The 19,889-nt window shown below is 49.1% G+C and overlaps 1 non-coding gene across 1 annotated transcript; it reads right to left on the bottom strand.

The window, feature by feature from the left end:
• Positions 1-4,214: 4,214 nt before the first annotated feature.
• LOC129394342 (small nucleolar RNA U13) lies at positions 4,215-4,318 on the bottom strand. The gene has a single exon (XR_008621545.1). It is a non-coding gene; the product is annotated as a small nucleolar RNA U13 (small nucleolar RNA).
• Positions 4,319-19,889: the final 15,571 nt, after the last annotated feature.

Genomic DNA, 19,889 nt, shown 5'->3' with positions numbered 1-19,889 from the left:
GAGAGAAAGGTTTTGAAGGGAATGACTTATAAATAGTTACCCGAAGTCTGGTCGTGGCTGACATCAGAGCCAGCATGTTGACCACTTCCATACTGCGTGCTTTAGCTGCCTTATCTCACTTAATCTCAGAATAACCCTATTGTCATTCCCAACTTGTAGATGGGAAAACAGACCCAAAGAGAAGTGATTTACCTTCCACACAACGGGGAAGTAAGGGGGCTAGGTGCACGTCAAGGCAGCCTGTGCCTGGCTCTTATACCTGGTGCTGCTTACATTTCCAGAGGGGGCAGCCTAAAGGAGAGGGCTAGGGACTGGACTCAACGTGCGAGTGCTTGGTGGAAGGGAAGCCAGAGGATCGAGTGGCCAGAGGTTAAGAACCAGGGAGGAGCAGTGATGAAAAGGCTGGAGAGCTTATGCATTTCAGGGCTGGGCTGCCAAGTACCTCACTTGGCCAGTTCAGCATTCTTAGGCAGGAGGCACAGCCATTGTGTTGTCCAATGCCAGGGTATATACCTTTTTCAGTTTCCAATCTACCAATGGTGACCTTTGAACAGCATTGTCAAACCCTTTTCTGCCCAGGGCTAGATAGTATATATTTTAAGCTTTGTGGGCCACACGTGGATTGTCACTCCTTTTCTTAACTTTTTTTTTTTTTTTTTTGAGACAGGATCTCCGCTCTGTCGCCCAGGCTGTTAACTACCATTAACATTTTAATGCCTCTCTTTCTGGTGTGTGTATATTTATTACTAGACTGGAATCATCCTATATATATGTCATCTGTTGCTGTTTCCTGTCCCTTTACATAAAGTGAGCTGCTTTCTGAAATTTTATTTATTTTTTAATTTATTGATTTTATAATTTATTTATTTTATAGACAGAGTCTTGCCCTGTCACCCAGGTTGGAGTTCAGTGGTGCAATCTCAGCTCACTGCAATCTCAGCCTCCCGAGTAGCTGGGACTACAGACACTCGCCACCACACCCGGCTAATTTTCATATTTTTAGTACAGATGGGTTTTCACCATGTTGGCCAGACTGGTCTTGAACTCCTGGCCTCAAGTGATCTGCCCGCCTCAGCGTCCCAAAGTGCTGGGATTACAGGCATGAGCCACCATGCCCGGCCTCCCCTCCCTTTAAATAACATGAGCTGCTTTCCTAAATTTTAGCTAATCCCCTGGGTTGGGAGGTGGGAGGGCATAGGGGCCAAAAGGACAAGGCTCAAGTCAAGATGCCTGGGTTCACATTCCAGCCCTTCCCTTAGAAGCTGCCACCCTTGGGACAATCTCGCTTCTCTAAGCCTCAGCAGCTTCATCTGTGAAAGAATCATCTCTCTTTGTTGGAGTTGCTGTGCATTCCGTGAAAGGGCCGTATATGCCAAGTGACCCTCATGCCAAAGGAGCCAAAAAAAAAAAGGAAGCAGACAAATCCAGTTTGTCAGTTTTGGGTGATTTATTAAGGAACTTACACACAAAAGCATGGTCTTGGGCTGCGCCATGACAGATCTCCACACCACAGCCCCAAGACCTACCGCTTATGTCTTGGAGCAAAAGCATAGTGCTCTGGAAGGAATGTATAGGTGGCTACAGTGCTCACAGCCTGTCATTTCTGCAACAACAGGGTGGTTTTGGAGGAAATTTACAATTAACAGACGTTCCTACATAAACAGTCATACATCCACCAGGCATGGTGGCACACACCTATAGTCCCAGCAACTCAGAAGACTGAGGTGGGAGGATCACCTGAGCCTGGAAGGTCGAGGCTTCAGTGAGCTGTCATCACACCACTGCATTCCAACCTGGGTGACAGACAGACTGTCTCAAGACACAAAAGCACGAGAAGAGAAGCAGTTTGAATAAAGTACTGTCTCTAATGAAAAGTACTTTAGGCTGGGCATGGTGGCTCATGCCTGTAATCCCAGCACTTTGGGAGGCTGAGGCAGGTGGATCACAAAGTCAGGAGTTCGAGACCAGCCTGGCCAACATGGTGGAACCCCATCTCTACTAAAAATACAAGAATTAGCCAGGCATAGTGGTGCATGCCTGTAGTCCAAGCTACTTGGGAGGCTAAGACAGGAGAATTGCTTGAACCCAAGAGGTGGAGGTTGCAGTGAGCCACAATTGTGCCATTGCACTCCAGCCTGGGTGACAGAGTGAGACTCCATCTCAAAAGAAAAAAAAAAGTACTTAAAAAAATTTTTTTTAAATTAAAAAAACCAGATGTAGGCAGGTGGATCATGAGGTCAGGAGATCAAGACCATCCTGGCCAACATGGTGAAACCCCGTCTCTACTAAAAATACAAAAATAAGCCAGGTGTGGTGGCACACACCTGTAATCCCAGCTACTCGGGAGGCTGAGATGGGAGAATCCCTTGAACTCAGGAGGCAGAGGTTGTAGTGAGCCGAGATTGCGCCATTGCACTCCAGCCTGAGCAACAGTGAGACTCCATCTCAAAAACAAACAAACAAAAAAAGCAAGCCAGGCACGGCTCACACCAGTAATCCCAGCACTTTGGGAGGCCAAGTCGGGAGGATTGCCTGAGCCCAGGAGTTTGAGACCAGCATGGACAACATGGTGACACTCATCTTTATAAAAATTTTTTTAAAAATAAAAGGTAATACATCAAGACTGTGTACAGTGGCTCATGCCTGTAATCTCAGCACTTTGGGAGGCCAAGGCGGGAGTTGCTTGAGATCAGGAATTTGAGACCACCCTGGGCAACATAACAAGACCCCAACTCTACAAAAAAAATTTTAATGAGCAGGGGGCATTTGTTGAGCTGGCCTATTGTCCCAGCTACTTGGAGGCTGACAGTTCAAGTGCCAGGGTCCGAGCCAGAAGATGTGGGGTGTAACCTATGGTGAACGGGTTGTGGTCTGTATCACACCAGAGTTCATAGCCTAAGTAAAGGGGAGAGGAGGCAGCGACTGTGCTGCCGGGGTGGGAACCAGACTTCCCTTTCAGTCTCTTCCACTGACCTGACACTTCCCTTGTAGGGCCTCAGGATCCTCATCTTTCTAATGAAGAGGATCATTTCCAAAGGATGGCAAACTTCAGTACCTTCTAATCAGTTATCTAAATTTTTTTTTTTTTTTTTTTTGAGACGGAGTCTTGCTCTGTCACCCAGGCTGGAGTGCAGTGGCGTGATCTTGGCTCACTGCAGCCTCTGCCTCAGATTCAAGCGATTCTCCTGCCTCAGCCTCCTAAGCAGCTGGGATTACAGGCATCCACCACCATGCCTGGCTATCAGTTATCTAATTTTATTTTACTTAAAATTATTGAGGTGAAATAACATAAAGTAACCATTTTATTTATTTCTATTTATTTATTTATTTGAGATGGGGTTTTGCTCTTGTTGCCCAGGCTGGAGTGCAGTGGCACAATCTCAGCTTACTGCAACCTCTGCCTCCTGGGATCAAGTGATTCTCCTGCCTCAGCCTCCTGGGTAGCTGGGATTATAGGCACACACCACCATGCCTGGCTAATTTTTGTATTTTATTAGTAGAGATGAGGTTTCGCCATGTTGACCTGGCTGGTCTTGAACTCCTGACCTCAGGTGATCTGCCCACTTTGGCCTCCCAAAGTATTTATTTTATTTTGAGACAGGGTCTTGCTCTGTCATCCTGGCTGGAGTGCAATGATAACTCACTGCAGCCTTGAACGAACTCGTGGGTTCTCAGCCTCCATCTCAGCCTCCAGATAACTGGGGCTATGGCTAATGTTTTTGTTTGTTTGTTTGTTTGTTTTGAGACAGAGTCTCACTCTGTTACCCAGGCTCAAGTGCAATGGCGAGATCTTGGCTCACTGCAACCTCCACTTCCCGGGTTCCAGTGATTCCCCTGCCTCAGCCTCTCGAGTAGCTGGGACTACAGGCGCTCATTACCACAACTGGCTAATTTTTTTTTTTTTTTTAATACAGAGATGAGGTTTCACCATATTGGGCAAGCTGGTCTCAAACTCCTGATCTCGGGTGATCCACCTGCCTCAGTCTCCCAAAGTGCCATGCCCAGCTAATTTTTAAATTGAGACCAGGTCTCCCTGTGTTAACCATGCTGATCTTGAACTTCCAGGATCAAGTGATCCTTCTGCCTGGGCCTCCCAAAGTGCTGGAATTCCAGGCATAAGCCATCATGGCTGGCCTGATTTTTTAAAAGAAACAGAAATTGGGATTTTATTGTGAAATCTCCTGATCTTAGTATATTGGATTTCATTATTTTTACATCAGGCAGATAATGTGTCAATGTCGAAACAAGGTTTGAGGGAGGTGCAACTCACGCATGAGCATGAAAACACAGTCATCATGTTTATGAACTACAAAAAGATGTGGCTTTAATTATTTGAAAGACATCTTGGCCAGGCCCGGTGGCTCACTCCTGTAATCCCAGCACTTTGGGAGGCCGAGGCAGGTGGATCACCTGAGGTCAGGAGATCGAGACCATACTGGTCAACATGGTGAAACCCTGTCTCTACGGGCCGGGTGCGGTGGCTCAAGCCTGTAATCCCAGCACTTTGGAAGGCCGAGGTGGGTGGATCACAAGGTAAGAAGATTGAGACCATCCTGGCTAACATGGTGAAACCCCATCTCTACTAAAAATACAAAAAATTAGCCGGGTGTGGTGGCAAGCACCTGTAGTCCCAGCTACTCAGGAGGCTGAGGCAGGAGAATGGCGTGAACCTGGGAGGTGGAGGTTGCAGTGAGCCGAGATCATGCCACTGAGCTCCAGCCTGGGTGAAAGAGCGAGACTCCGTCTCCAAAAAAAAAAAAAAAGAAAGAAAGAAAGAAAAAAGAAACCCTGTCTCTACTAAAAATACAAAAATTACCTGGGCATGGTGGTGGGAGCCTGTGGTCCCAGTTACTCAGGAGGCTGAGGCAGAAGAATCACTTGAACCCAGGAGGCTGAGATTGCAGTGAGCCGAGATCACGCCACTGCACTCCAGCCTGGTGACAGAGTGAGACTCTGGCTCAAAAAAAAAAAAAAACATTTTACTGGTCAATACTATATAAGAGAAGCAGGCCAGGCACGGTGGCTCAAGCCTGTAATCCCAGCACTTTGGGAGGCCGAGGCAGGCGGATCACAAGGTCAGGAGATCGAGACCATCCTGGCTAACACGGTGAAACCCCATCTGTACTAAAAATACAAAAAAAAAAAATTAGCCGGGCATGGTGGCGGGCACCTGTAGTCCCAGCTACTTGGGAGGCTGAGGCAGGAGAATGGTGTGAACCCGGGAGGTGGAGCTTGCAGTGAGCCGAGATCACGCCACTGCACTCCAGCCTGGGCAACAGAGCAAGACTCCATCTCAAAAAAAATAATAATAATAATAATACAACAAAACATTTGCTGGCCAGGTGATGAAAGGTGAATTCTGCTTTCATCACAGTTACTAAGTGTCAAGCATTCAACCACAATTTATTGAGACTTCCATGCAGAACTTTGTGGAAAGCAAAGCACTGGGGAGGGATTCCATGAACATCATTCATTTAAACACCCATTTGTTATTTTATTTTATTTATTTATTTTATTTTATTTTTTTGAGACGGAGTCTTGCTCTTGTCACCCAGGCTGGTGTGTAGTGGCGCGATCTCAGCTCACTGCAACCTCCGTCTCCTGGGTTCAAGTGATTCTGCCGCCTCCTCCTCCTGAGTAGCTGGGATTACAGGTGCCCACCCCAACACCTGGCTAATTTTGGTACTTTTAGTAGAGATGGCATTTTGCCATGCTGGCCAGGCTGGTCTTGAACTCCTGACCTCAGTTGATCCGCCCGCCTTGGCCTCCCAAAGTGCTGGGATTACAGGCGTGAGCCACCACACCTGGCTATTTTATTTTTTTTTTAATTGAGACAAAGTCTCACTTTGTCACCCAAGCTGGAGTGCAGTGGCACAATCTTGGCTCACTGCAACCTCTGCCTCCTGGGTTCAAGCAATTCTTCTGCCTCAGCCTCCCAAGTAGCTGGATTACAGGCATGCACCACCACGCCTGGCTAATTTTTGTATTTTTAGTAGAGATGAGGGTTCACCATGTTGGCCAGGCTGGTCTCGAACTTCTGACCTCAAGTGATTTTTCTGCCTCAGCCTCTGAAAGTACTGGGATTATAGGCATGAGCCACTGCACCTGGCCTATGTTTATTTATTTTTGAGACAGAGTCTTGCTCTGTTGCCCACGCTGGAGTGCAGTGGCGTGATCTTGGCTCACTGCAACCTCCGTCTCCTGGGTTCAAGCAATTCTCCTGCCTCAGCCTCCTGAGTAGCTGGGATTACAGGCACCCGCCACCATGCCCGGCTAATTTTTGTACTTTTAGTAGAGACAGAGTTTCACTATGTTGGCCAGGCTGGTCTTGAACTCCTGACTTCAGGTGATCTGCCCACCTTGGCCTCCCAGAGTGCTGGGATTACAGGCATGAGCCACCACGCCCAGCCCCCATTTATTTTTTAGACTTTTATTATATTTTTTGAGACGGGGTCTCACTGTGTCTCCCAGGCTGGTGTGCAGTGGTACGAGCACAGCTCACCGAAGCCTCCCAGCTCAAGCAATCCTCTCACCTCAGCCTCCCAGGTAGCTGGAACGTGCCACCACACCTGGCTAATTTTTCTATTTTTTGGTAGAGATTGGGGTCTTGCTTTGTTGCCCAGGCTGGTCTTGAATTCCTGGGCTCAAGTGATCCTCCCACATTGGCCTCCCAAAGTGCTAGGATTACAGATATGAGGCACCATGCCCAGACTTAAACACCCATTTATTGTGCACTTTCTCTGTACCAGGCCCTGATCTGAGCCCCATGCACAGATGTGAACAAGACCTTACTCTCCAGGGACCGGGGGAAAGTAGTGCTACTTCTGTGCTCTGGAGAACCAAGTTCTCCAATCAGAAAAGATGAGAATGGAGGCCAGGAGCAGTGGTGACTAACGCCTGTACTCACACTTTGGGAGGCCGAGGCAGGAGGATCACCTGAGGTTAGGAGTTCGAGAGCAGCCTGGCCAACATGGTGAAAACCTATCTCTACTAAAAATACAAAAATTAGCCAGGTGTGGTGCCGTGTGCCTGTAATCCCAGCTACTTGGGAGGCTGAGGCAGAATTGCTTGAACCTGGGAGGTAGAGGTTGCAGTGAGCTGAGATCCCGCCACTGCACTCCAGCCTGGGGGACAGAGAGAGACTGTCTCAAAAAAAAAAAGTTTTTTAAATTTAAAAAGGCAGCCGGGCGCAGTGGCTCACGCCTGTAATCCCAGCACTTTGGGAGGCCGAGGCGGGCAGATCATGAGGTCAGGAGATCGAGAACCTCCTGGCTAACACAGTGAAACCCCATCTCTACTAAAAATACAAAAAATTAGCTGGGCGCAGTGGCGGGCGCCTGTAGTCCCAGCTACTCAGGAGGCTGAGGCAGGAGAATGGTGCGAACCCGGGAGGTGGAGCTTGTAGTGAGCTGAGACTGCGCCACTGCACTCCAGCCTGGGTGACAGAGCGAGACTCCGTCTCAGAAAAAAAAAAAAAAAAAAAGCCAGTCACAGTGGCTCACGCCTGTAATCCCAGCACTTTGGAAGGCCAAGGTGGGTGGATCACAAAGTCAGTAGTTCAAGAGCAGCCTGGCCAAGATGGTGAAACCCTGTCTCTACCAAAAATACAAAAATTAGCTGGGCGCAGGGGCAGGCGCCTGTAATCTCAGCTACTTGGGAGGCTGAGGCAGGAGAATCATTTGAACCCAGGAGGTGGAGGTTGCAATGAGCTGAGATTGTGCCACTGCACTCCAGCCTCGGCGACAAGAGTGAGATTCTGTCAAAAAAAAAAAAAATGGAATTGCTAGGACAGTCAAAAACAAATGGAATTGCTAGGACGGTCTAGACAGTTTTCACAAAGCAAGACTTTGGTCCCCTCTTCAGGACTCAGCATGGCCTCAGATCCAGCCACCAGGCCCCGAATACCTTCAAGTTTGAGTGTAGAAGGGCATATTTCGCCTTCTTTTTGTGCTCCCCCTGACACCCTGACGTTCTTGACTCATCTGTCTTCATCTTCCGAGCCAACTTTGCTTACCCACAAAGGGAGGGCACTATTCCCTCACAAAACACAGCCCAAGGCTCACTCTTTCCTCTTTTCCTATAGAAGAGCCACAGGGCATGACAGTTGCCTCTGCTCCTTTAACCTACCCACTCTTTCCTCACAGCCCTCCTCAGCCTTCACAGTCCATAATGCAGTCTTGAATTCTGGGCTTCATATTCTCGACACACTCTGCAAACAGAATCCCCTAGGAAGCTATATTTATTTCCTTTTTTTTTTTTTTTTTTGAGACGGAGTCTCACTCTGTTACCCATCCTGGAGTGCAATGGCACGATCTCAGCTCACTGCAACCTCTGCCTCCCGGGTTCAAGCGATTCTCCTGCTTTGCCCTCCCGAGTAGCTGGGACTACAGGTGCCCACCACCACACCTGGCTAATTTTTGTATTTTTGGTAGAGACAGGGTTTCACTATGTTGACCAGGCTGGTCTCAAACTCCTGACCTCATGATCCTCACACCTCAGCCTCTCAAAGTGCTGGGATTACAGGCATGAGCCACCATGCCCGGCCTATTTACTTATTTTTATTTTTATTTTGAGACAGGTTCTCACTTTGTTGCCCAGGCTGCAGTGCAATGGCATAAACATGGGTTATAGCAGCCTTGATCTCCTAGGCTCAAGCAAGCCCCCTGCCTCAGTCCCCCAAGCAGCTGGAACTACAGATATGTGCCACCATGTCCGGCTAATTTTTTTTTTTTTTTTTTTTTGAGGTGGAGTCTCGCTCTGTTGCACAGGCTGTAGTACAGTGGTGTGATCTTGGCTCACTGCAACTTCTGCCTCCCAGAGGCAGAGGATTACTCACACCTGTAATCCCAGTTTAGGGAGGCTGAAGCGGGCAGACAGCTTGAGGCCAGGAGTTTGACACCATCCTGGCCAACATGGTGAAAGCCTGTCTCTGCTAAATAAAAAAATTAGCCAGGCATGGTGGCACATACCTGTGGTCCCAGCTACTCAGGAGGCTGAGGCACAAGAATCGCTCGAACCCAGGAGGCGGAGTTTTCAGTGAGCTGAGATCTCACCGCTGCACTCCAGCCTGGGCGACAAGAGACTTCGTCTCAAAAAAAAAAAAAAAAAAAAAAGATAATAAAGATGAGCAGAAATAAATGCAGCAGAGAATAAAAAATAGAGGAAGTAAGTAAAACCAAAATAATTTGGTTCTTTGAAAAATCCATAAAATTGATGAACCTTTAGATGGACTGACCAAGAAAAAAGCAGAGGAGACTCAAACTGCAAAACAGGAGCAAAAGAGGAGACATCACTACCAACATTAGATAAGTAAAAGAATTATCAGGGAATACTATGAATAGTTGTATGCCAACAAATTAGATGAAAGGAACAAATTCCTAGGGGAATTTAAACACCAACCTTAAGAAGAAATATAAAATCTAGGCCAGGCATGGTGGCTCACGTCTGTAATCCCAGCACTTTGAGGGGCTGAGTCAAGCAGATCAGCTGAGATCAGGAGTTTGAGACCAGCCTGACCAACATGGTGAAACCTCATGTCTACTAAAGATACAAAAAATTAGCCAGGCAAGTGGCGCACGCCTGTAATCCCAGCTGAGGCAGGAGAATCACTTAAACTGGGGAGGTGGAGGTTGCAGTAAGCCGAGATTGTGCCATTGCACTCTAGCCTGGGTGACAGGGCGAGACTCTGTCTCAAAAATAAATAAATAAATACAAAAATTAGCCGGGTATGATGGCATGCGCCTATAATCCCAGCTACTCTGGAGGCTGAGGCAGGAGAGTCACTTGAACCCAGGAGGCTGAGGCTGCAGTGAGCTGAGATGGCACCATTGCACTCCAGCCTGGGCAACAAGAGGGAAATTCCAACTCAAAAAGAAAAAGAAAAAAAGAAATATAAAACCTAAATTGATCTATTATAAGTAAAGACTTTTTTTTTTTTTGAGATGGAGTCTTGCTGTGTCACCCAGGCTGGAGTGCAGTGGCGCAATCTCAGCTCATGGCAACCTCCCCCTCCCGGGTTCAAGCGATTCTCATGCCTCAGCCTCCCAACTAGCTGGGATTACAGCTGCATGCCACCAGGCTCAGCTCATTTTTTTGTATTTTAGTAGAGATGGGGTTTCACCATGTTGGCCAGGCTGGTCTTGAACTCCTGACCTCAGGTGATCTGCCTGCCTTGGCCTCCCAATGTGCTGGGATTACAGGTGTGAACCACCACACCCGGACTATTCTTTTGCGTATGGATATCCAGTTGTCCCACTGCTATTATCGAAAAGGTTGTTCTTTCCCCCATTAAGTGGTCTTGGAACCCTTGTCAAAAATTAATCTTCCATGTAGAAGGTTTATTTCTGGGCTCTCTAATCTATTCCACTTGTGTCTGGAATTGGTGGGTTCTTGGTCTGACTGACTTCAAGTATGAAGCCGCGGACCCTCGCGGTGAGTGTTACAGCTCTTAAGGTGGCGCGTCTGGAATTTGTTCCTTCTGACGTTCGGATGTGTTTGGAGTTTCTTCTTTCTGGTGGGTTCGTGGTCTCACTGGTTCAGGAGTGAAGCTGCAGACCTTCGCGGTGAGTGTTACAGCTCTTAAGGTGGCGCGTCTGGAGTTCTTCATTCCTCCCGGTGGGCTCATGGTCTCGCTGGCTTCAGAAGTGAAGTTGCATACCTTTGCGGTGTTACAGCTCATAAAAGCAGCGTGGAGCCAAAGAGCGAGCAGTAGCAACATTTATCGCAAAGAGCCAAAGAACAAAGCTTCCACAGCGTGTAACAGGACCCGAGCGACTTGCCACTGTGGGCACGGGCAGCCTGCTTTTATTCTCTTATCTGGCCCCACCCACATCCTGCTGATTGGTAGGGCTGAGTGGTCTGTTTTGACAGGGTGCTGATTGGTGCGTTTACAATCCCTGAGCTAGACACAAAGGTTCTCCACCTCCCCACCAGATTAGCTAGATACAGAGTGTCAGCACAAAGGTTCTCCAAGGCCCCACCAGATAGCTAGATACAGAGTGTCCACTGGTGCATTCACAAACCCTGAGCTAGACACAGGGTGCTGATTGGTGTGTTTACAAACCTTGAGCTAGATACAGAGTGCCCACTGGTGTATTTACAATCCCTGAGCTAGACATAAAGGTTCTCCAAGTCCCCACCAGACTCAGGAGCCCAGCTGGCTTCACCCAGTGGATCCCGCACCGGGGCTGCAGGTGGAGCTGCCTGCCAGTCCCGCGCTGTCTGCCCGCACTCTCAGCCCTTGGGTGGTCGATGGGACTGGGCGCCGAGGAGCGGGGGACGGTGCTCCTGGGGAGGCTCCGGCCTCACAGGAGCCCATGGAGGGGGTGGGAGGCTCAGGCATGGTGGGCTGCAGGTCCGGAGCCCTGCCCGGCAGGAAGGCAGCTAAGACCCCGTGAGAAATCGAGAGCAGCGCCGGTGGGCTGGCACTGCTGGGGGACCCAGTACACCGTCCGCAGCCGCTGGCCCGGGTACTAAGCCCCTCATTGCCCGGGGCCGGCAGGGCCGGCTGGTGGCTCCTAGTGCAGGGCCCGCCAAGCCCACGCCCACTCGGACCTCCAGCTGGCCCGCAAGCGCCGCACGCAGCCCCGCTTCCCACTCGTGCCTCTCCATCCACACCTCCCCGCAAGCTAAGGCAGCTGGCTCCGGCCTTGGCCAGCCCAGAAAGGGGCTCCCACAGAGCAGTGGTGGGCTGAAGGGCTCCTCAAATGCCGCCAAAGTGGGAGCCCAGGCAGAGGAGGCGCCAAGAGCGAACGAGGGCTGTGAGGACTGCCAGCACGCTGTCACCTCTCACACTGGTCTAACATATGTGTCTATTTTTTTCTCTCTTTCTTTATTTTTGAGATGGAGTCTCACTCTGTTGCCCAGGCTGGAGGGCACTGGCATGATCTCGGTTCACTGCAACCTCTGCCTCCTAGGCTTGAGTGATCCTCCCACCTCAGCCTCCTCCTCAGTAGCTGGGACTATAGGCGCAGGCTACCACGCCTAGCTAATTGTTGTATTTTTTGTAAAGACTGGGTTTTGCCATGTTGCCCAGGTTGATTTTGAACTCCTGGGCTCAAGCAATCCACTCACCTCAGTCTCCCAAATTGTTGAGATTACAGGCGGCCTTATATGTTTGTCTTTATGCCAGTACCACACTCTTTTCATTGTGGTAGGTTAGTATTTAAGTTTTGAAATCAGGAAATGAGAGACCTGGTTTCTTCTTTTTCTGCAGACCTTTTTTTCCGTCTTTTTTTGTGTTATTTAGGATGCCTTGTGATTCCACATAAATTTTAGGATGAGTTTTTGTATATCTGTAAAATATTAAAAATACCATTTGGATTTTGATACAAATTGCATTGAATCTGTAGATTGCTCTGGGTAGTACCGTCATCTTAACAATATTAAATCTTACATTCAGGCTGGGCGCAGTGGCTCATGCCTGTAATCTCAGCACTTTGGGAGGCTGAGGCGGGCAGATCACTTGAGGTCAGGAGTTTGAGACCAGCCCTGTCAACATGGTAAAATCCTGTCTCTACTAAAAATGCAAAAAAAAAAAAATTAGCTGGGCGTGGTGGCACGTGCCTGTAGTTCCCGCCACTCAGGAGGCTGAGGCAGAAGAATCACTTGAACCCAGGAGGCAGAGGTTGCAGTGAGCCAAGATTGCATCACAGCACTCCAGCCTGGGTGACAGAGCAAGACTCTGTCTCAAAAAACAAACAAACAATAAATTTTACATTCTATAAACGTAGGATATCTTTTTATTTATGTCTCTTTAATTTTTTGTAGTTTTCAGTTACAAATATTTTGCCTCATTGGTTACATTTCTTCCTATTTGATTCCTTTTCATGGCTTTTTTTTCTTGAGATGGAATTTCACTCTTTTTGCCCAGGCTGGATTGCAGTGGTGTGATCTCGGCTCACTGCAACCTCTGCCTTCTGGGTTCAAGTGATTCTCCTGCCTCAGCCTCCCAAGTAGCTGAGATTACAGGCACCCGCCTCCACGCCCAGCTAATTTTTTGTTTTTGTTTTTGTTTTTTGAGACGTAGTTTTGCTCTTATTGCCCAGGCTGGAGTGCAATGGTGTGACCTCGGCTCACCGCAACCTCTGCCTCCCGGGTTCAAGCCATTCTCCTGCCTCAGCTTTCTGAGTAGCTGGGATTACAGGCATGCGCCACCACGGCCAGCTAATTTTATTTGTATTTTTAGTAGAGACAGAGTTTCTCTGTGTTGGTCAGGCTGGTCTCGAACATCCGACCTCAGGTGATCTGCCCGCCTTGGCCTCCCAAAGTGCTGGGATTATAGGCGTGAGCCACCGCACCCGGCCAGTTTTTTGTATTTTTAGTAGAGACTGGATTTTACCATGTTGGCCAGGCTGGTCTTGAACTCCTGACCTCAGGTGATCCACCCACCTCAGCCTCCCAAAGTGCTGGGATTACAGGTATGAGCCATTGCACCCGGCCGCATGGTATTTTAAATAGAGTTGTTTTCTTAATTTCTCTTTGGGGTTATTCATCGTTAGTGTAAAGAAATGCAACTGATTTTTGTGTGTTGACTTTGTATGCTGCAACTTTGTTGAATTCATTTATTGGCTCTAATAGTTGTGTATGTATGTAAGCTTTAGGGTTTTCCACGTATAAAATCATTTCATCTGCAAGTACAGATAATTTTACTTTTTCCTTTCCAATTCAGGTACCTTTTACTTATTTTTCTTGCTTAATTTCTCTGGCTAGAAATTCCAATACTCTGTTAAATAGAAGTGGCCAAAGTGGTGGTTCTTGTTTTGTTCCTGATCTTATGGGGAAAATTTTCAGTCTTTCATCATTGAATATGATGTTAACTCTGTTTTTCATGTATGGCCTTTACCATGTTGAGGAAAATTCTTCTAGTTCAAGTTTTATTTTATTTTTTCCAGACAGAGCCTGGTTCTCTCACCCAGGCTGGAGTGCAGTGGCCTGATAATGGCTCCCTGCAACCTCCACCTCCTGGGTCCCAAGGAGGCCTCCCATCAAGTTCTGTTCCCAAGGCAATGCTTCCCTGCTGATGCTCAGCAAGCAGTGAAAGAATGCAGCACGCCCAGCCATAAACACTAATGAAATCATATTCTTCGCTCTGACATGGATGTAGCTGGAGGTCATTATCCTAAGCAAATTAACCCAGGAACAGAAAACCATGGACTGCATGTTCTCACTTATAAATGATATCTAAACATTGAGTACACATTGCCTGGGTGCGGTGGCTCACACCTGTAATCCCAGCACTTTGGGAGGCTGAGGCAGGTGGATCATCTGAGGTCAGGAGTTCAAGATCAGCCTGGCCAATATGGCGAAACCCTGTCTCTACAAAAATACAAAAATTAGCCAGGCATGATGGCAGGCGCCTTTAATCCCAGCTACTCGAGGGGCTGAAGCAGGAGAATCGTTTGAACCCGGGAGGTGGAGGTTGCAGCGAGCCAAGGTTGCATGATTGCACTTCAGCCTACGCGACAGAGCGCAACTCCATCTCAAAACAAAACAAAAAAAAACATTGAGTACACACATGGATGTAAAGATGGGAACAATAGATACTGGGAACTCCTAGAGTGGGGAGGGACAGTGGAGAGTAAGAGTTGAAAAACTGTTGGGTATTATGCTTACTTCCTGGATGACAGGATCATTCATAGCCCAAGCCTCAGCATCATGCAGTATACCCAGGTGACGAACCCACACACGCCTCCCTGAACCTAAAATAAAAGCTGGGAGACCAGGCTCGGTGGCTCACGTCTGTAATCCCAGCACTTTGGGAGGCCGAGGTGGGAGGATGGCTTGAGCCAAGGAGTTCGAGACCAGCCTTGGCAACATAGAGAGACCCCACCTTTACAAAAAATTAGCAGGGTGTGGTGGAACGTGCTATAGCACCAGCTACTCAGGAGGCTGAGGTGGGAGGATTGCTTGAGCCTGCGGGGCTGAGACTGCAGTGACCTGTGATCGAGCTACTGCACTCCAGCCTGGGCAACAAAGCAACACCCCATCTCAAAAAATAATAATAATATGGCCGGGCACGGTGAGTGCCTCACGCCTGTAATCTCAGCACTTTGGGAGGCCGAGGCAGGCGAATCACCTGAGGTCAGGAGTTCAAGACCAGCCTGGCCAACACGGTGAAACCCCGTCTCTACTAAAAATACAAAAATTAGCCAGGCATGGCAGAAGGCACCTGTAATCTTAGCTACTTGGGAGGCTGAGGCAGGAAAATCACTTGAACCTGGGAGGCAGAGGTTGCAGTGAGCCAAGACTGCACCACTGCACTCCAGCTTGAGCGACAGAGCAAGACTCCATCTCAAGAAAATAATAAGATAAAGGTTGAAATTATTTAAAAAAAAATGTGGCATGCCCTGCGAAACGCAGAGCAGCACAGTACGACCCTCTTCTGGGTCACAGGTGAGATTTCCTCATGCACCTGTCAGACCTCAGGTTTCTCTCATCACTTTTCCCAAGCTCCCCCGCCGCCATTTTTTTTTTTTTTTTTTTTTTTTTTTGAGACTGAGTCTGGCTCTGTCACCCAGGCTGGAGTGCAGTGGCGTGATCTTGGCTCACTGCAGCCTCCGTCTCCCAGGTTCAAATGGTTCTCCTGCCTCAGCCTCCCTAGTAGCTTGGATTACAGGCATGCATCACCACAACCAGCTAATTTTTTTTTTCTTTGAGATGGAGTTTTGCTCTTGTTGCCCCATTGGCGCAATCTCGGCTCACCACAGCCTCCGCCTCCCAGGTTCAAGCAATTCTCCTGCCTCAGCCCCCCGAGTAGCTGGGATTACAGGCATGCGCCACCATGCCCGGCTAATTTTGTATTTTTAGTAGAGATGGGGTTTCTCCATGTTGGTCAGGCTGGTCCCTAACTCCCAACCTCAGGTGATCCGCCGGCCTTGGCCTCCCAAAGTGTTGGGATTACAGGCGTGAGCCACCGCTCCTGGCTCTAATTTTTGTATTTTTAGTAGAGATGATGTTTCGCCATATTGGCCAGGCTGGTCTCGAACTCCTGACCTCAGGTGATTCTCCCACCTCTGCCTCCCAAAGTGCTGGGATTACAGGCATGAGCTACTTTGCTTGGCCTCCCTGAGCCTTTTAAAATAGAATCAAAGGTTCTATTTCTCCAACCCTCCTTTGTCCACAAGATGAGAGTTCTTGGGAATAACCACTCCCAAGCTTTTAGGTTATTCTCACCATTGCCCTCAACTTCCTTGTAACCCCAACCTCTCCTAGAATTGCCTACATATGAGATAGAAGGTCTCAGACAAATAGATGGAAGTGTTTATTTTATTTTATTTTTATTTTTATTTTTTTGAGATGGAGTCTCACTTTGTCGCCAGGCTGGAGTGCAGTGGCGCGATCTCGGCTCACTGCAACCTCCACCTCCCAGGTTCAAGCGATTCTCCTGCCTCAGCCTTCCAAGTAGCTGGGACTACAGGCACATGCCACCACGCCCAGCTAATTTTTAGTAGAGACTGGTTTTCACCATGTTGGCCAGGATGGTCTCCATCTCTTGACCTCATGGTCTGCCCGTCTCAGCCTCCCAGAGTGCTGGGATTACAGGCATGAGCCACGGTGCCTGGCCAGGAAGGGTCTATTAATAATTAATAGTCCATCTGGCTGGGAGCAGTAGCTCACGCCTGTAATCCCAGCACTTTGGGAGGCTGAGGCGGGTGAATCACCTGAGGTCGGGAGTTTGAGACTAGCCTAACATGGAGAAACCCCGTCTCTACTAAAAATACAAAATTAGCCGGGCATTGTGGCACATGCTTGTTGAAATCCCAGCTACTCGGGAGGCTGAGGCAGAAGAATCACTTGAACCCGGGAGGCGGCGGTTGTGGTGAGCCAAGATCACACCATTGCACTCCAGCCTGGGCAACAAGAGCGAAACTCCATCTCAAAAAACAAAATAAATAAATAAAATAAAATAAAACACATTAAACTGGCTGGGCGCAGTGGCTCACTCCTGTAATCCCAGCACTTTGGGAGGCCGAAGTGAGTGGATCACCTGAGGCCAGGAGTTCAAGACCAGCCTGGCCAACATGGTGAAACCCTGTCTCTACTAAAAATACAAAAATTAGCCAGGCGTGATGGTGGGCACCTGTAATCCCAGCTACTCGGGAGGCTGAAGCAGGAGAACCACTTGAAGCCAGGAGGCAGAGGTTGTGGTGAGCTGAGATAGAGCCACTGCACTCCAGCCTGGGCAACAGAGCAAGACTCTGTCTCAAAAAAAAAAAAAAAAAAAAGGAGGCCGGGTGCGGTGGCTCACACCTGTAATCCCAGGACTTTGGGAGGCCGAGGGGGGTGGATCACAAGGTCAAGAGATCGAGACCATCCTGGCTAACACGGTGAAACCCCATCCCTACTAAAAATACAAAAAATTAGCCAGGCATGGTGGCAGGTGCCTGTAGTCCAAGGTACTCAGGAGACTGAGGCAGGAGAATGGCGTGAACCTGGGAGGTAGAGCTTGCAGTGAGCCGAGATCATGCCACTGCACTCCAGCCTGGGGGACAGAGCGAGACTCCATCTCAATAATAATAATAATAATAATAACAATAATAATAATAATAATAATAAAGGAGAGGATAAAATCTGTAAGTAGTAGGCAGCCACCAGGTTAATGAAAACAGATTTTTTTTTCATTTTTTTTAATTCTAATTTTCACTTAAAAAGTAGAATGTTGGCCAGGCGCAGTGGCTCACGCCTGTAATCCCAGCACTTTGGGAGGCCAAGGCAGGCGGATCACCTGAGGTCAGGAGTTGGAGACCAGCCTGGCCAACACAGCAAAACCCCTCTCTACTAAAAATAATAAAAATTAGCCAGGCGTGGTGGCACATGGCTGTAATCCCAGCTACTCAGGAGGCTGAGGCAGGATAATTGCTTTAACCTGGGAGGTGAAGGTTGCAGTGAGCCGAGATCGCGGTGAAGGTTGCAGTGAGCCGAGATCGCGCCACTGCACTGCAGCCTGGGTGACAGAGTGAGAATCTGTCTTAAAAAAACAAAAGCTCCCATACTGTGGATTCGCCCCAGGCAGGTTACCCTGCTAGGATCCACCTGCCGTGGTGGAAACTGGACAAACCTGTCCTTTTGACTCCCTGGAATAGAGCCTCTGGCATTGCCAGCCCATCCCTGGGGACCTCATGGCCAGTTCAAGCCATCAGAGTCGCTTGGCTGAGCCCAAAGAATCCTTGGCAGAACATGGTGTGCCCACTCCTGGGGCAGATGGCTGCCTCCCTCTGCATTCTCTGGGGAAAACCCATGGGCTCTGCATTTGGAAAAACCTGGAATCCAGTCCTGGCTTCCCACCTTCTGGCTATTTGACCTTGAGCAAGGCAACCTCACTGAGCCTCATCTGCAAATTGGGGAGAACAATAGCACTGAGGCTGCCACACGTGGTTGTGCAGGTTGCTCACTGAAAAAGGCATTTGGCCAAGGGAGTTTATGGGGGTCAAAATCCAGTCTCTGTCCCGGCACAGTGGCTCATGCCTGTGATCCCAGCAATTTGGGAGGCTGAGGCGGGAAGATCTCTTGAGGCTAGGAGTTCAAGACCAGCCTGGGCAACATAGTGAGACCCTGTCTCTACAAAAAAATAGAAACAGTTAGGCACAATGGTGTGTCCCTGTGATCCCAGCTACTTGGGAGGCTGAGGCGAGAGGATCACTTGAGCCCGGGAGTTCAAGGCTACAATGAGCTGTGATCACACCACTACACTCCAGCCTGGGTGATAGAACAGAACTCTGTTTCAAAAAAAAAAAAAAGGACCAGGCTTCTGGTCTTTTTGCAAAAGTGGGCACACCATGCGGAGATGCCATATGGGGGCCGTGCTGGCTGCATCGTGGGGTTTTGTTTTGTTTTGTTTTGTTTTTTTGAGACAGAGTCTGGCTCTGTCGCCCAGGCTGGAGCACAGTGGTGTTAGCTCACTGCAGCCTCTGTCTCCCAGGTTCAAGCGATTCTCCTGCCTCAACCTCCTGAGTAGCTGGGATTACAGGCATGCACCACCACGCCCGACTAATTTTTGTATTTTTAGTAGAGACAGGGTTTCGCCATGTTGGTCAGGCTGGTCTTGAACTCCTGGCCTCAGGTGATCCGCCCGCCTCGGTCTCCTAAATTGTTGGGATTACAGGTGTGAGTCACCGCACCCAGCCTCCATTGTGGTTTTGAGGACGCAGAGGAATGATGCTGGTCAAAGTGCCTGCACCGTGCTCACAGCTAGCACAGGCTCAGAAAAGGCATGTTCCCTTCCTTCTCCCGAGTTCTCAAGCTCTCTCCCTGTCTTGCCACCCTCTTCCCATCTCTCCAGGGCTCAGCCTGTTGCTGCTTCCCTTGCTCCTGGTTCAAGCTGGTGTCTGGGGATTCCCAAGGCCCCCAGGGAGGCCCCAGCTGAGCCTGCAGGAGCTGCGAAGGGAGTTCACAGTCAGCCTGCATCTTGCCAGGAAGCTGCTCTCCAAGGTTCGGGGCCAGGCCCACCGCTTTGTAAGTCCCCCTAATGCAGCTGGTGCTGGAGATGGGCAGACCCCCAATCCCTTCTGGCCCCCACTAACAGACCTTGCCCCCCAGGCAGAATCTCACCTGCCAGGAGTGAACCTGTACCTCCTGCCCCTGGGAGAGCAGCTCCCTGGTGTTTCCCTGACCTTCCAGGCCTGGCGCCGCCTCTCTGTGAGTGAGGGCTGGTGGAGTGGGGCGGGAAGCTTGTGATAGGCTGGGGCCAGGGTGCAAGATGAGGCTGGAGATTGAGCTGGAGATGCATTGGGGATAGAACCTGGATAAGGCTGAATATGTCATTGGACATAGAGATGAAAGACAGGCATGGTGACTTACACCTATAAACCCAGCACTTTGGGAGGCCCAGGTGGAAGGACTGCTTGAGGCCAGGAGTTCAAGACCAGTCTGGGCAACATAGTGAAACTTTG

This window comes from Pan paniscus, chromosome 18 (genome assembly GCF_029289425.2).
Source record: "Pan paniscus chromosome 18, NHGRI_mPanPan1-v2.0_pri, whole genome shotgun sequence".
NCBI lineage: Eukaryota > Metazoa > Chordata > Mammalia > Primates > Hominidae > Pan > Pan paniscus.
This window is presented reverse-complemented; position numbering and strand designations above follow the sequence as displayed.